Source organism: Schistocerca nitens, chromosome 3 (assembly GCF_023898315.1).
Source record: "Schistocerca nitens isolate TAMUIC-IGC-003100 chromosome 3, iqSchNite1.1, whole genome shotgun sequence".
NCBI classification, from domain to species: Eukaryota; Metazoa; Arthropoda; class Insecta; order Orthoptera; family Acrididae; genus Schistocerca; species Schistocerca nitens.
In genome coordinates, this window is record NC_064616.1 from 52,354,506 (window position 1) to 52,370,470 (window position 15,965).

A 15,965-nucleotide genomic window follows, 5' to 3' on the forward strand; every position below is an offset into this window, starting at 1 on the left:
TGTTCTAGGAAGGCACCGGCGGCTTGTTTCAAAGGTTTCATGTTCTGAAAATACATTTTATCAACATACATATTTCACAAGTGGCTCTATAATATTCAGATGGAATAAAATTACAAATCTCTTCATCGTTATCTCGTACAGTACAGTAAGCTTTTAAGGCATAAAACCACAGTAGAACTAAATGTAGGGTTGGGTCCTTGTCACCCTCTAGATCAACTGTGGCTTCTTTAAACGGCTTGAGAACTGCTATAAGCTGGCCAGTTATATGGTGGTTATAACCCAGCATCTTATCAGAGGCACCTTCGTTATGTAAGACAGCCTTCACAGAATCAAGCATGTCAAAATAACTATTCCAACGATTTGAAACCCACTGCTTTAAAGATGAGTTCAGTCTGACACAGAGACTTCTTCTCTTGAAATAGGAAACCGTAGCCCGCACTGTATTAAGAATGGCTAATATATTTGGAACATTTTCTTAAAAAACTGTTCGCTCAGAACATGTTTCAAGACTGTGTTTACACTATGAGCCATGCATGGAAGACGCTGATATATTTCGAGAGCTTTGACAATATTACTGGCCTGGTCTGTGACAAACGTAATTCTGGCAATGTCTTCACGAGAAACACCCATAGTTTCTAAGCGATCTTCCAACTCGTTTCGAATATTCGAGCCAGTTTTTGGGCAGTCAGGAAACGCAGAGCACATCAGTACATATTTATTCAAACGCCAGTCTGAATTTATGTAATTCATTGTCACGGAAATGTAATGCACCCCTTTGTAATTATCTGTCCATAGATCAATTGTACTGGCACATATACCAGAACGAATCGCATGCACTATATCTGGGAGCATTTTGCCGCGCACTTTATCAGCTAAGGTTTGAACTTTCCTATCTACTGTCAAAAATGGCTCTGAGCACTATGGGACTCAACATCTTAGGTCATAAGTCCCCTAGAACTTAGAACTACTTAAACCTAACTAACCTAAGGACATCACACACACCCATGCCCGAGGCAGACCGTAGCAGTCCCGTGGTTCCAGACTGCAGCGCCAGAACCGCACGGCCACCGCTGCCGGCCTAGCTACTATCACTCGGGAAGGCATAATATATTTAATATCAACTGAGCCATATTTTTTACCTATGTCGATCAGTGTCTGCCCTAAATTAAGAAATCCTTCTCCCTCTATACTGCTAAGTGGTCTCAGGTCCTTAGCACACATTTCGGCGCACTTTTCAGCCACTAAATCTTTGTCCTCTTTCAAGATATTTACGGAGTGAGGGAACTGCTTGTCAAATTTGCACACATATCGTAACATACTCGAGGTTCCCGAATAAGTACTTAAGAGCTTTTTACATAGTTTGCATTGAGACACACTTACAAAGCCGGCCGAAGTGGCCGTGCGGTTAAAGGCGCTGCAGTCTGGAACCGCAAGACCGCTACGGTCGCAGGTTCGAGTCCTGCCTCGGGCATGGATGTTTGTGATGTCCTTAGGTTAGTTAGGTTTAACTAGTTCTAAGTTCTAGGGGACTAATGACCTCAGCAGTTGAGTCCCATAGTGCTCAGAGCCATTTGAACCATTTTTGAACACACTTACCGATTTATTTGAAGCGGCTTCATAAACACACAACAATGTTTCCCATGCGGCACTTGTGCTCTGTTTCGTTACCAGCATGTATTCGCCAGATGTCAATTTTTTTTCAATCTCACTAAAGTTCGACCTACTCATTGTGCTGCCCCCAACTTTGCGATAAATGAACTGCGGGCTAACTACCTGGCTACTCTAGTCACGGTAGCTTGACAGCGCAACCTGTTGTCAGGCGCAGCAAGCTGAGCGGGTCCCGTGAAGCTTGGCAGGCCTGCGGGAACCCAGGTAGGCCGGGTTTGCGGGAGCCCGTATCGGCCGCATTACCCACTCAGTACACGCGCACTCTTGTGTTTACGTCGCGGCAGGCTGACCTGCATGAATGGTTAAGAGGAGCTAGGGGTAAGCAGGCTGCAAGGGGAATTTGTTCAAAAATGGTTCAAATGGCTCTGAGCACTATGGGACTCAACTGCTGAGGTCATTAGTCCCCTAGAACTTAGAACTAGTTAAACCTAACTAACCTAAGGACAGCACAAACATCCATGCCCGAGGCAGGATTCGAACCTGCGACCGTAACGGTCTTGCGGTTCCAGACTGCAGCGCCTTTAACCGCACGGCCACTTCGGCGGGGAATTTGTACAACTCTGGTTTTTCCGAGATAGAAGTGAAAGGCTCAGCTAAAGCACTCAGCCAAATACTACATCTGGTGGTGGTGGTGGGTAGTGTTTAACGTCCCGTCGACAACGAGGTCATTAGAGACGGAGCGCAAGCTCGGGTTAGGGAAGGATTGGGAAGGAAATCGGCCGTGCCCTTTCAAAGGAACCATCCCGGCATTTGCCTGAAATGATTTAGGGAAATCACGGAAAACCTAAATCAGGATGGCCGGAGACGGGATTGAACCGTCGTCCTCCCGAATGCGAGTCCAGTGTGCTAACCACTGCGCCACCTCGCCCGGTACTACATCTGGACATCCATACACATGTCTACGATCCGGTAAATGGAGGGTCGGTATCGAGTTCCCTATAGATAAAGCTAATAAGTAGACATGCATTAATGTCGAAAATAGAAAGGATCAGGCTTGGTTCGCATGGTCAATCCTGGTTTGCGAAAGAAACTACAATTACAGAGATCATCCTGAGCGTCCCAGTATGTACCATGGAGGTGATAATAGTCGTGGGTGTTATAACTTCAATGGTATAGAGTTCTCCATCAAGATCCAGGACATACCTTAAATTTGAGGTGTAGAATACCGCCATATCGGTTCATGTTAATGGTCTGGAGAAGAAAAGCAAGTCAGATGAGCAAGAAAAACGTATTGTCGTCGGCCCCTCCATTTCTCAAAATTTGCTGGCGAGTGAGAGCTGCATGTAAACATGCTGCTCTTCTCTGAAGGTGGTAATTATCATTATGTTTGGATCAAAGACATGTCCCGCCTCCTATTCTCTCAAATGAATAACGACAGGTCTAAAAAGCATATCTGCTTAAGGTGCCTCAATTATTTCACCTCAGACAAGTTATTCGCAGATCATCTAGTAGACGGTGCTTCCAAGGACACGGTACGTGTTATTATGCCTACGGAGGACAACAAATTCATAAAGTTTAAGAATGCTCACCACCACGAGCGATGTCCGTTTGTATTGTACGCTGACTTTGAATGCCTCCTCGATCCCGTGACCTGCTGTGAAGGTGACCCTACAGCCTCACCCACCACCTTTGCAGACAAACACATACCATATGCAGCAGCGTACCAAATTGTATCATCATATGATTCCAGTCTTAACCGCTACAAATCTTTTGTCGGGGACTGTCCTGAGCTTTGGTTGCTCACTGAGCTCGAAAAATTTTCACAGGGGTTGATAATCTTTACAGTGGCAACGTACCCGTGACCGAATCAACGGAGAATGAAGATCTGGTGTCACAGACACCACACTTGCTAGGTGGTAGCCTTTAAATCGGCCGCGGTCCGTTAGTATACGTCGGACCCGCGTGTAACCACTATCAGTGATTGCAGACCGAGCGCCGCCACACGGCGGGTCTAGAGAGACTTCCTAGCACTCGCCCCAGTTGTACAACCGACTTTGCTAGCGATGGTTCACTGACAAAATACGCTCTCATTTGCCGAGACGATAGTTTAGCATAGCCTTCAGCTACGTCATTTGCTACAACCTAGCAAGGCGCCATTATCAGTTACTATTGATATTATGAATCATGTACCGTCAAGACCAACGTTCTTCATTAACGGATTAAAGTTAAGTATTCCACCAGCTACGTCCTTTTTTCTAAGTTCTAATTTCCTTGTCCTGTTCCAGACCTCACGCCAGCCTGCGTGAGCTAAAACGCGTGCCTTTCGGCCTCCTCTAGTAACACGGTGTTGGCTCTCCTGCCAACCAAAACAGAAGATTTGTACAATAACGCGACTGATTGTCATTTTTGTGGGCTACCGTTAGACAGCAAAGTGGAAACTCCGCATAGGGACCACTGTCATCTTACGGGGAAGTTCCATGGTGCAGCTCACAATGCATACAATTTGAAGTCGCAGCTAGCTAGACACATACCCATTTTATTCCACAATTTAAATGCGTATGAGGCTCACTTTCTAGTTCAGCACTGGGCTGATTTCGGTTTGGAGAAAGATCAGGTCAGTGTCCTGCGTGAGAGCCTGGAGAAATACACTTCATTCTCCAAACGAATAACGCTAAGAATTACTCTCCGATTCCTTGATATGCTACGTTTTATGCAGGCACCACTTCAGAAACTCGGGGGTATATGCATATCACTCGAGCTGCATTTCCTGATGAGGAAAAGTTTCAGCTTGTCCCTAGGAAGGTGGTTTTCCAATATGAGTATGTGGATAGTATGGCGAAACTCGACGAAACCAAGCTACCTGACATAACTGCATTCTCCAGCAACCTTACAGGCGATGCCTTAACGGATGAAGAGTATGAGCATGCAGTCAATGTCTGACGTGAATTCAATATTTCCACTTTAGGAGAGTATGCATAGCTTTATATGTACACAGACATTCGCTTGCTTGCGGACGTTTTCGAGAAATTCTGGAGTCTATGCATGACCATATATTCTCTGGTGCCCGCCTTATATTACATGGCACCAGGGCTGTCTTGTGATGCGATGCTCAAGAAAACGAACTGCAGCATTGAAATATTGACCGATGCTGACATACATTTTTTTTTCTTTGACCCTGGGATCCGCGGGGGACTTTGCCAATATGTCCATAGGCACGCAAAGGCAAATAACCCACAGATGGGTGACAGGTTAAACGCATCCGTTGATTTGAGATATATAGTGTACTTCGACGTGAATAACTTATACGGGGGGGCCATGAAGCAATCACTGTCGATTGGTGAGTTTCGATGGGTGCCCGAAGACTAATGCAAGGGATTAGGTGGAAAAATCATGGGGGGGGGGGGGGCGGCGTTATGGTAGCTGATTCTGATGTAGGGTATGTGATAGAGGCATAACTCACATACTCTATTAGCTTGCATGATGTGCACATCGATTTGCCGCTATGTCCAGAGCAACTAGTTCCGTGAGGAAGCTCCATGCCAAAACTGATCACAATGCTGGGGACAAGCGGAGATGCATTATTCATCATTGTAACCTCCAGCAGTGCCTCAGCTTGGGTATGGAGCAGGTTAGAATAACCAGGGATATCTCCTTCAAGCAGTCCCCCAGGTTGAAGGAGTATATTGATTTGAATACGAGACAGAGAGCTTCCGTGACGGGTGACTTTGAAAAAGATTTTTATAAATTAATGAATAATTCAATTTTCGGTAAAACAATGGAGCATTTGAGGGAACGACGTGAAATTTTGAGTAGAACCCAATGGGATGGACGTTATGGCGTAATAAAATGCATTGCAAGACCTAATTTTAAGTAGGTTACCATATTCAATATGAACTTTGTTGCTGTTGACATGGCGAAGACTGCAGTAGAGTTTACAAAACCTACTTATGTCGGGATGTGCATACTACACCTATCCAAACTCCACATGTACCGCTTTCATTATGAGTTTGCAGAAACTCATTTCGCAGATCCTAAATCACTTTATATGGATACAGATAGCTTCATCTATTGAGTGAAGAACTGCAATCCATATGAAGTAATGAGGTGCCATGGTAATGAATTCGACATGTCCTCATACAAGGCCGATAATCTTTATGGTATTATTCCACAGAGCAAGAAGTTTATTGGTCTTATGAAAGATGAGGCGAATGGAGCTTGTAGGTCTACGCTCAGAAAAGTATACATATCGCACATTGGAAGCTGCAACGCAGAGACAGGCTAAGGGTTTGCATTGTATGGCAACGAGAGCCCTCTCTGTCGAAGACTATTTGCAGTGCCTGTGCAGCAGTGTTCACAGTGCTGCACCGCAGTCACTGCATATGGTACAGCAGATCAGTATTCGATCGAGAGGACACGAGGTGTACACTGTGCTATAGTCTAAAATCGATGTGTCACCTCATGACTATAAAAGGGTCATTTGTGATGACGTGGTTGAAACTCTCCCATACTCACACTACTCACTTGTAGCAAGAGAAGGGTTGGGGGACTCTGAGTTTGAGAGGGTGAGGGTGGACAGGGGGTTGGACAGTGGGGGGTGGACAGAGGGGGCGGGGGGACAGAGGGGGCGGGGGGACAGAGGGGGCGGGGGGACAGGGGGGCGGGGGAACAGAGGGGGGTGGGGGACAGGGGGGGTGGGGGACAGAGGGGGGGACAGGTGGGGAGAGAGTGTGCATCTGCAGATTAGTAGTACGTACCTTTTATCATAGTGTAAGTAATTTTGTGTGTGTGTGTGTGTGTGTGTGTGTGTGTATGTGAATATTTCTGTGTATTATGTACATGTGTGTATACAGAGGGAGTATGTTTGGAAAAAAGGACAATATATATATATATATATATATATATATATATATATATATATATATATGCAAACCATGTGTGTGTGTGTGTGTGTGTGTGTGTGTGTGTGTGTGTGTGTCAAAGAATGAAAGAAAGAAAGCATAAATAGGTTTAAAAAATAAAAAGCTCAAATATTTACATACTCATTTAATTTGTTCACATGCAGCGTATGTCTAGCCTTTAAATATATAAATCTACACACCATGTGCGTATTGTAAATAGAATAGCTTTTCACATGCCGCTAGCCATTCAAGTCAGAGTAGCTTTTAAGTGTATATATAGTTCAGAGTCCTTCATAATTGTTATTCTAAAAACCTTTGCTATTGTGGACTGTTAAAATTATGTTCTAAGCGTCCACAGTCCATCAGAATTATTGTAAGAGTTATGCTACTGGGGCTGTGGAATTTAGTTGTTGTAGTAAAGAAAGTACCTCCACATTAGTTTTTAGCGTAGATTTATAAAAAAAATCCTACCAGTGTTACTGTTGTAGTGTGTAAGTAAAAAGTATTTTTCTGCATTGGAAAAGCAGAGTAAGTTGTAACTCAAGAATACTATATTATACCTCAACAAAAATATTGCATCTGTTTGAACTGAATAAACCAAGAAAAAAATAAGTCTTGGTTGCTCTTATTTTTAAAAAAACCCTATTCCCTATTGCGTTATGTATATAAAGGCTGTGCTTGTCTCAAATGATAACAGTTTTGCTCAAGATGTGTGCTATTAAGGATTTGATGTCTAAAATGGAAGATAACAAAATATATGTAATTATTGCATGGGAACAGGCAGCACGTGATCGTGTCTGCTTCAAACGACATGGCTGAAATTATCTCTATGTACTGTCTAAGTAGGGGCTAAATAGAAAGAACGTGACGTCATCATTTCTTTATAAGGTATTCCAGGATCGTCCCAGTGGAGTCCATGAAAGAAATGTGTTAGCCACTTTGTACCTGTCCTTGTTTTAACGCACTTCACATCCTTGAAAGGTTTCAGCGATGTGATGCTTGCTGCGAATGTTTCTATTATTTCATCACTATGTGAAGGCTATTATTGCACAGTCTTTAATTATGAATCGCTTGAACGTCAGCTACGATCCTTACACCCTGGGGTAACATCGTCAACTGTGCTAGAGCTGGCAGAGCACCTATTAATTTATACAACTCGCTGTACAACACCTGTGAGTGGACAGTAGTTAACAACATCATCACGCAGAGCATACGCTGCCATGTGATCTGGGAAGTTTGTTGAAGATTGAAATTCAATCCGTACATCTACCGGTCCTGATTTAATTGTCTCATCCTGTTTTGAGCAGTCAATCACGATTATTGGTGCCAACTTCTTCAAATTCTGTGGACTGAGTATACATCCCTCATTTTCAACTCCTTCATATTAAGATGCACGGAATCTCGCATACATTTCAAATGCTGGACTGTATATTTGCTGCCCTACTGAAGACGTAAATTCTCGTATGGGTAGTATTCCTAATTCAAGTAGACTCTTGTCTTAGTTAACTTGCAGTGGTTAAATTCACTTGAGTCTTTTGATACATCCCCCCGCCTTTGTGTTTGAAATGCAAGTATGATGAATCGAGGTGCTTCCAATTGAACTGATGTTTTAATAGCCCACGTATGTGTTGATGCTTTAGGTAAGACAGGGCATTCAAAAAGCTCCCATGTTAGCGGCAGATACGTGCCTGCATTCAGACCTTTTAAAAATTTCATGCGTTCCTTGTCAGCAACGTTGATGTTGGGCATATTCGATACTATGCTATTAATCTTGATTTCGATGTCCTTTGCTGCTGCTTCAGTGTATGAATTGGCGTCATTTACACTCCGCACCAAAATAAGATCCTGTTTTGCGTTAATAATAATTCGTTGCATGTCCTCAATGTTACCCATAAGCATTCTTAGAGGCACGTACGCGGTAAATCGGCTGTATCCGACATCTGGTGCGTCTATGAACCAGCCCGCATTTCAAAGCTGTTCGAATCGGTGGTTGAGGCTGAAATGTACGTCTAAGGGTTGATGCCAGCCCGCCATTACGTGTGTGGTCGATTTCTATTCCATTAAGTTCATAACGGATCTCTTGAAACAGGAATGCTAGAGCATTACGTGTCAGCTTCGAGAGTGTTACCGCAGCGCCATCTGTTTTTTTAAAAGTACAGCCCAGATGTAAGAAGCTCTTGCAAGGTAGTGTTAAAGCGTCCTGGTGTTGAATAATAACAACGCTAATTTCATCATTTTTGTTAAATGTGCTTGAAGCGTAGGGCTTATGTGAGTGGATTTCATGACATATAATTCGATCATCACACTCCACTGACTGCGTTACGTTGAGTGACGGTATTGCGCAGCTTGAGACCAGTTCAAATAAGGAACTCTTAATTAAGGCGTGTTTTCACCTTGCGCTTCTGTGGCACACTGACTGACTGTGAGCTCTGCGTGCTAGCTTTATACCTTACCCCCGTCTTGTCTTAGATGCAGACGTACAAAGATTTTATCACCCCAAAAGTCGACAAGTCGATTATTCTGATCCACAATACGTAGCTCCAGGTAGTACGATGTCTGAACTGTCACCGGGAGGTATATCGCGTTTGTGGGGGTCTGAACTATCTTATACCCGGTCCCAAATGTAGGGATGAATCCGTAAATAGAGTGAATGAACTTATCGTTGAGATATGAGTTTGTAGCTATATTACACGCAACGTGGATCGTGCTGACTGGTAGTATGTCCACAGCCTGATCTGATGCATAGAATTTACTGGAATCCTTCACCAAAACACGGTCTTTAGCAAAACCTAGTAGTGAACATATTGAATATTTCTGCCTAAAGTCAATCGTAACATTATCTGTACGTATTTCAGATTTAAGCGTATTGATGTTTACGCGTAGTTCAGTTCCCTTTCCCGAGTGTTTTAAGACTTCGTTTAAATCATCAATGTCGTAGGCACCAGGTTGTATTTCTAGAATCTCCTTCTGACCGTCAATTTCCAGATGCAGTTTATTGTTGGCCTAGGTGACATTTGGGATGCTGTTATACATCTCCAGAGCAATCAACGCAATACTCCAATCACCAGAACTTAAGTCAATTGGTGGGAAGTAATTTGCACGTAATGCAGACGCTCGTTCTTTGAACGTCAGAGTGTATGACATCGCATCTAAACCTCAACTGATAGGGGTGACGTTCAATGGTGGTTCTTATATACATCAGCCGTCCTGGATGTTGAGCATTCACTCATCTTTGGTGTGGTTTTAGATGCAGTTTCAACAATGATGTAAGGAGGAACATGATGTATGGATGTCCACACAAGTATGTGTTAAAGCCCTGATATCGCTGAAAATTTTACAAGACTCGTCTCTTGCTCGTGAATTATCGTTGCAGTTCTTCAGGTGGTTGTAAATCTCCAAATGAATCAAAATAATAAACTGTATTTGCACTTTTCTTGACATATGAGACCCAATGGGTCCCTGAGCCGCTTGCAACATTTAAATTCACAATTCCGCATTCATTAGTTCGCCACATTGTCTTCGGTAATGTACCTCGCATAAGGACACCACGGAATCCTGGAATGCGCTTTTCTTTAACAGTCTTAAAGAGATCTTTATTCGTGAGCGCTCGATCAGGTAGAATAGCTAACGGGCTTTTTTCATTTATGAATAGGCCCAGTCCTTTCTTGTTCGGTTTCAAGTGTAGACCATTTCCATTGGCTGCAGCTTATCTTAATTTCACGCGCCCGCATCGTAAGTAAACAGTGACTTAGACATATATTTAATCACCAGTTTTTTATTCAGTACTCACTCATTTTATTTATATCTGCCTGAATAGTTTCTAGGGTCCTTTGTTTACGTTTTAGTCAGTACTTATATTAGTTTATACGATTTCTGTTTTTACCATGAGTGAGAAGTGTGTGATATGCCGTAGGATCGTTAGTTTCGGGGTATGGTGTAATTGGTGCTGTAGTTTCTTTCATTGGGGCGAATGTAGTGGTGTGGGAAATGTGGACATAAATGAGGCTCACCAGTGGTATTATAGGGTATGCAGTAGATATTGGAAAATACTTAAACAGGGAAGGAAAATTGCAGCTCTTCAAGGTGACCTAGACAAGGCAAGGGAGGATCTGGACAGGTTAAAGAGGGAGAAGGGTGAACAGAGGTGGGAAGTGGCAACAGGTAATAGGGGGAACAGGTAAAGGAGAGCATGAGACAGCTTGTCATAAATCTTGAAAATAGATTTGACCTGTTGCCTCAATCAGAATCGGATGAGCCTCATGTAGCTGAAGCTGTAGAAAGAGCACAACAAGCTTTCAAGGACTTGAAAAAGGTAGGGAAATTTGTAAAGAGAAAGAAAGTTCTGTTAGGTAGTTCTCATGGTAGAGGTGTGGTCAACTACTGCAGGAAAATCTAGGTCCAGTGTACCAGGTCACAAACTTTTTCAAGCCTAGTGCAGATCTGTGTCAGGTAACAGAGGATGTAGGTTCTTTATGCAAAGATTTCACAAAGGAAGATGCCGTGGTTATAGTGAGTGGTCCGGGAAATAGCATTGACAGAGACTCTGAATATTGGTGAAGATAGCATCAGTAACAAAGCATACGAGTGTGGGATTTGTGTCTGTGTTGAGACGCCATGATCGGCCTCATTTGAACTCTTCTGTAGGGAGGGTGAACTTTGAGTTGGAGTGGCTGCTTAGGACGGATATAGGGTCGGTCCCATATTGGTTTGATTCCTGTGGGTGCTATCGATAGGTGGGACTACACTAGGCTTGGCCTTCACCTCAATAGGAAAGGGAAGGGAAAACTAACTGGGTTGATTGAAGAAAATTTAAGGATGGACACTGTCACAAGTGGTAAAATACCAGTGGTCACAGGCGTCAGACGGATGCCTGTTTTAGGATGGGGAAGGGGGAAAGAAAACGAGTATTAAGAGAGATTGTCAGACACACTCAGTTTGAGAAAACAGATGAACAGGAGTCAGATTTTAGTATACAGCCTCCATTTAAACAATGTTTAACAGAAAGTAATCAGGAACTGCCAGTTCATCTTCGCCAAAGCAGTTATAATCCCATTAGTATGCAGTATCAGTTATCTTTATTACACCAGAACATTCCGGGACCCTGAAATAAGGTTGATGAACTACTCATTTGTATCGATGAAATGAATTCATCAAACCAAATTGACATAATCTGCCTCTCTGAACATCAAGTGACCAGTGGAATAGATATGTTAGACATTTCAGGATTTAAGCTAGCTTCCTACTTCTGCAGAGTAGATATGGATGGAGAAGGAGTTGCCACATTTATTAAAGACTACCATAAATTCAAGGACATTGACATTAATAAATTCTGTTTAGAAAAGTATCTAGAAGCATGTGCAACAAAATGGCTCTGAGCACTATGGGACTCAACTTCTGAGGTCATTAGTCCCCTAGAACTTAGAACTAGTTAAACCTAACTAACCTAAGGACATCACAAACATCCATGCCCGAGGCAGGATTCGAACCTGCGACCGTAGCGGTCTTGCGTTTCCAGACTGCAGCGCCTTTAACCGCACGGCCACTTCGGCCGGCCATGTGTAACAGAAGTACAGTTCCATAACAGATCCTATATAATAGTAAATGTTTACTGAACACCTGCAGGAAATTATAATCTATTCATAAATCATATAATCTATTCATAAATCATCTAGAAGCTATTTTGGGTTATTTAACAGGAAGAAACAAAGAAATTTTGATTGCTGGTGACTAATACAGATTTTATAATGCAATCTTCCAGTAAACATCTACTGCAGTTAGTAATGTTGTCTTTCAATCTAACTCATACTGTAAACTTTCCAACTAGGATCACTAAATCATCAAGGACAGCCATTGATAACATTTTTATAGACAAATCAAAGGAACAAAATCATATCATAAAACCTCTAATAAATGGACTATCAGATCATGACATGCATCTCCTTGTTTTAGATGTAAATTCTAAGCAGATTATCAAGACTGCTAAATCTGAGTACAGGAGAGTAGTCAATCAATCAAAAATTGAGTGTTTTAGAAAACTTCTGAAAGATATGAACTGGAAAGATGTTTATAGTGCTCATGATATGAATGAAAAATATAACACATTCATGAAAAATGTCAGTACCATGTTTGAAAACTGTTTTCCTCTAAAAGTTACTCAAATTAAACAGAAGTCTATAATAAAACCATGGATTACACAAGGAATAAAGATTTCCTGTAAGACAAAAAGGAAAATGTATCTGTCGACCAAGAATAGCTCCAATGCAGATGATTTAGCTAAATACAAGGAATACTGTAAAACATTAACAAAAGTAATTCAGACGTCTAAACAAATGCACTACGAGAAGAAGATAGCAATGTCAGGGAACAAAATAAAAACAATATGGGATATAGTGAAAGAGGAGACTGGTAGAACCAGAAAGGAACAGGAGCAAATAGCACTAAGGGTAGATGACACATTAGTAACCGATGGACATAGTGTGGCAAATCTATTTATCAAGTACTTTATATCCGTTACTGATAGAATGGGATTGTGAGGCTCAGTAAATAATGCCCTTGAATATCTGAAACTAGCCTTTACAAATAGCTTCAGGTACATGAATATGTCACTCACTCCACCAAAAGAAATAACTTCCATAATAAAATCTTTAAAAACTAAGCATTCTAGTGGTTACGATGAAACATCAACAAAGTTAATTAAGGCATGTTCTTGTGAGTTTAGTAGAATTCTAAGTTAGTTGTGTAACCAGTCAATTATAACTGTGACGGTTCCTAACTGGCTAAAATATGCACATGTTAAACCTACTCGTATATTCAAGAAAGGGAATAAAGAGATACCATCAAACTACACACCGATTTCACTTTTGCCAGCGTTCCCAAAAATTTTAGAAAAAGTAATGTACAGGCAGCTTCTCAACCATCTGACCACAAATAACATATTATGAAAAACACAGTTTGGATTTCCGAAGGGTTCTGACATCGAGAAGGCTATTTACACCTACAGTGAAAATGTACTTAATTCATTAAATAACAAGTTACAAGTAGCAGGTATTTTCTGTGATTTGTCAAAGGCATTCGATTGTGCGAACCACAACATCCTTTTAAATAAATTAGAATTCTATGGTGTCACAGGCAGTGCTGCAAAATGGTTCAAGTCATACCTCGCAACAGGAAACAAAGGGTGTTAGTGCAAGGGACTAGTGAATTAAGTCATCAGTCATCATCAGAATGGGAAGAAATTACATGTGGTGTCCCACAATTATCCATCTTAGGGCGGAGAGGAGGAGGAGATTACTGTTTAACGTCCCGTCGACAACGAGGTCATTAGAGACGGAGCACAAGCTCGGATTAGGGAAGGATGGGGAAGGAAATCGGCCGTGCCCTTTCTAAGGAACCATCCCGGCATTTGCCTGAAGCGATTTAGGGAAATCACGGAAAACCTAAATCAGGATGGCCGGACGCGGGATTGAACCGTCGTCCTCCCGAATGCGAGTCCAGTGGTGCTAACCACTGCGCCACCTCGCTCGGTCCCATCTTAGGGCCATTGCTTTTTCTTGTGTACATTAATGGTCTCATCAGTTACACTGCCAGAAGCAGTGCGCGTTTTGTTTGCAGATGACTCAAGTATTGCAATAAATAGTATGTCGAGTGTAGTTCTAGAAAGATCTGCTAATGATATTTTCATGGATATTAACAAATGGTTTAAAGCCAACTCACTGACATTAAACTTCGAAAAGACTCACTATATGCACTGCAGAACCTGTAAGAGGTTTCCACCTAGCATATGCATAAAGTATGAAGAAGAGCAGATAGAAGAGGTTGACAGTCTTAAATTCCTGGGATTACAACTTGATAATAAATTCAGTTGGGAGGAGCACACCACAGAACTGCAGAAACGCCTTAACAAATCTGTATTTGCAATTCGAGTGTTAGCAGACATAGGCGACATAAAAATGAAAAAGCTTGCATACTTTGCCTACTTTCATTCCATAATGTAATATGGTATAGTATTTTGGGGTAACTTTTCAAGTCAAACAAAAGTTTTCAGAGTCCAGAAGCGTGCAATACGTATTATTTGTGGAATAAATTCACGGACGTCCTGTAGAAACCTCTTCAAAGAACTGAGTATGCTAACTACTGCCTCTGAGTATATTTACTCATTAATGAAATTTGTCCTAAATAATATATCTCTTTTTCCAACAAACAGCTCAGTTCACAAATACAATACCAGGAACAAAAATGATCTGCACAAGGACTTAAAAGCACTTACTTTAGTTCAAAAAATGTGTCCACTACTCAGGAACACTCATCTTCAATCATTTGCCAGCAAACATAAAAAATTTAGTTAGAAATAAAGATCAGTTTAAATGGAGCCTGAAAGACTTACTAGTGGCCAACTCCTACTCAATTGACGAATTTTTTAATAGAAACAAATGATGTATATATTCATACTATTAGTATTGTTATTTCAGCTAAAAAAAGAAATTGACATGTTCCACATCCACGAGGATCTCCTCAGCACGGATCTATGGAACGAAAATCTAATCCAATCCCTGATACGATTATGCCTTCTTGCCTCCACTAGCTGCGCTTGGGCGTTTTGAGCATTCTTCATTGTTTTCGCTACAGCCGCAGCGCCTACTGTCAGTGAGGCTACTGCTGGTGGAGCCGGAAGGGTTGCACAACGAGGATCCGAATAATTCCGCCTGATGTCTTGGATACTGCTAGAGCGCGAGGTGGTTTAATTGTATCCTTCTTCTTGTTCTTCTTCTAACTTATCATTGCGTGCTTAGCTGCACACATCGATGTGTGAATGCTGCTTTTTCAGGCAGCCTGACTTCTTCTTCTTCTTCTTCTTCTTCTTCTCCCCCAAAGCGGACCGCTCTGCTTTCATAATTCCTTTGAAATTCGTAATCCTAAGCCTAACTTACTTTGACCATACATGTCTTTATCAACAACGAATGCATCCACACGTTGACCTATGCCTGTATCTTTTCTTCGTCTTATTTCCTTGGCTCTATCAGCTAAAATTCTGTCTGCGACGTGACGTGCTGGAAAATCTTTATTTGCGGCGCAATCAAGGTCGTGCTCGAGGCAGGCTTCGTCGATTAGGTTAATACCTGTATCGCCACGTGCCAAGCGTTTCTCGAGCTGTGTTCTGGTCCACAGAAGTTATATCCCGGAATGTGTAATTCAACTGGTAATTTGTCGAAAATACCACCTCCACCTGTTATTATGGTGTGTCTCCTATCACGCATTGGACACTACTGAGCTGATTGAGGTTTACGCATCCTATTATATGCTAATTCGTCAGCATTAATCCAGCTGTCTTCCGATGATGGAAATCGCAGCCATTTAACTAGCGCTCTATTCCCACGACGTCTTATTACACGTTCGATGAGGAATACATCTGGTACAGAGCTATTCTGGAATTCCTCTGTGCAAAAGCATCCTGCAGTTTCT

General features: G+C 42.0%; 1 non-coding gene across 1 annotated transcript; it reads right to left on the reverse strand.

Annotated features, from left to right (window-relative positions):
* Positions 1-2,463: 2,463 nt before the first annotated feature.
* Positions 2,464-2,536, reverse strand: Trnaa-cgc (transfer RNA alanine (anticodon CGC)). The gene has a single exon. It is a non-coding gene; the product is annotated as a tRNA-Ala (tRNA).
* Positions 2,537-15,965: the final 13,429 nt, after the last annotated feature.